A 2,172-nucleotide genomic window follows, 5' to 3' on the forward strand; every position below is an offset into this window, starting at 1 on the left:
GGAAGGTAGAATGTGAACAACAGAAGAATGAGAAAGAACAGAAACTGAGAGATACCCATCTTTTTCCTTTGGCTCAAACCTGCCAGCGTATCCTTCTTCTTCTAATTAGTTTATAATAAAAAAAGCTCAAAGGCAACAAGCCATATCTGTTTCTTCCTTTAAGATTAATTAAGTCTCTCTTTCTGTAGAATATTTGCAGTAAATTCAATAGTTAATGGAATGAAGAAGAAGATAGTGAGAACAGAGCAGCACGAAAGAGACAGAAGGAAAGAGAAGTGGAGAAGTGTAGAGCTTAAGTGCATGTCAAAGTTTGAAACAGAGAATGCACCATTGACAGCGACTTTTGGGGCAACTCGACATGTTCCCATTCGAAATTTAATACCAGCGATAAAGAAATATGGGGGAAGATATGATGACAGCTTCGCATCATCACTGCGACCATAGTAAGCCTTTTTCCTTCGTTTGATTTTGTAGTTTAGTTTGATATAGGTCTGATTATCAGGAAATGAGCTGTGTGAGTGTGATTGAGTTTCTTGTCTGTGACAAGTAGGTAATACTAATAAATTTGGTGCAAGTGCGTGATCACTTTTTGTACAGAAATGGATAAGCCAAGCAGATGGGCAATATTGGATCAATTGAGCATACGGAGATTTAACTTACATGTGAGCTAGGATGATTGGAGAATTAAATTTCCCAATTGGGATCTCAATATGTAAGTAAAAGGATTACTTATTAGAAGGAAAATGCATTTAACTTTACTTAAAATGGATCTCGATTTCAAATTCTCTTCAAAACTTTGTAAACAGATTAAAAAGTCCATTTTCTTTCAACCTAGAAATTACTAGTGATTTATAAGGAATCCAATGCATATGCTAAGCTGATTAAGAACAATTAGTAGCAATTAAAAAAAGGTGCCAATTCTGAATTTCAAAAGTTAGAGATTTCTTTATGGGACAGTTATTCCTTTGGATTGCCCAAATTTAAACAATGTGCCATACTTTTATTATTTTATTTGCAGTTGTTCACCATAAATTTTTTTTTAAAAAAAGTCTAGGCCATCAGCCCATCAGGGTTGCATTCCTCTCCTTGTTAATTTGGAAAGTGTTGAAGTCAATGGGAATTGGGTAGGGAACCTAACAAAAAATGGCCTCCCACATGGGGTTGACAATACGCTCATGCCCTATTGTAGAAATCATACAAGAAATAGCAAACTACCCCAAAGAAAATAAAAATAAATAAGGCTAGAAAACCAGCCTAGAAAGTGGATGAACTGGAGATCACTGCCTCATTTATTTTCCTACTCCTTTTGGTGGGACTTTTTTTTCTACCCTTCTCGGGGAGGGAGGCAGACGGTGGTTGACTGAACCAGTTTGATCATGTCACTCACATCAAACTTGCAATAAGCCAAAACTGTCCTCCGGATTTGCCTCATGTAAGGGATTCTTGACCCAATAAAAATAACTAGGACAAATGTTATACAACTATTCCCTTACTTTGGATTCTCGTAAAACCCTAATTAATAGCCCACACAAACACATCGTTTTAACAGTTTAATACATTTTTCGTCACTAATAACTACTGCTTTTTCCTCTCACAGGGGGGAAAAATGGGGTCCATTTTGGGATCTTTTGTCTGAATGATCTTCGATTACCTTTGTTGAAATGTTGTGTTTGCAATGCCGACACTGGGAAAATGGTTCATCCGGCTGTCGCCATCATCTCACGAGTGGCCTTTGGTTGAATACTTTGCTTCGAGTTCCTGTTTTGTGATCAACTGCTGATGTTATGGCTACTTAATTATACCACCATTTACATGTTTGATACGCACCTGAAATCTATATTTGTAAACTCTGCATGAAACAAACAAATGTAATTTAAAATTGGACAATTAAATATTGAAACTGAATCCGTCGTTCAGGAGGGAAAAAAATTCCTTGGCAATTTTCAAGGGGTAGCTAAGTTATAGAGGGGCACTCGAATCAAAACAAAATTAGTAAGAGGCAAAACTAGAGGGATTGGCCCCGCGATTAGACACGATGTTGATGCGCAATTAAAGAGTTGGATCGTGCACAAGTAAAAGTAGTAGGCCGCCAACTTTACACTTTGAACGATGAACCATCTTTTCCCATGTTCTAAAAAGATATCAACCTCTTATGCCTTACTGCCTCTCACA

The sequence above is a fragment of the Theobroma umbraticum genome, unplaced genomic scaffold (genome assembly GCF_002168275.2).
Source record: "Theobroma umbraticum cultivar Fairchild unplaced genomic scaffold, ASM216827v3 scaffold_30.0, whole genome shotgun sequence".
In the NCBI taxonomy this organism is placed as follows: domain Eukaryota; kingdom Viridiplantae; phylum Streptophyta; class Magnoliopsida; order Malvales; family Malvaceae; genus Theobroma; species Theobroma umbraticum.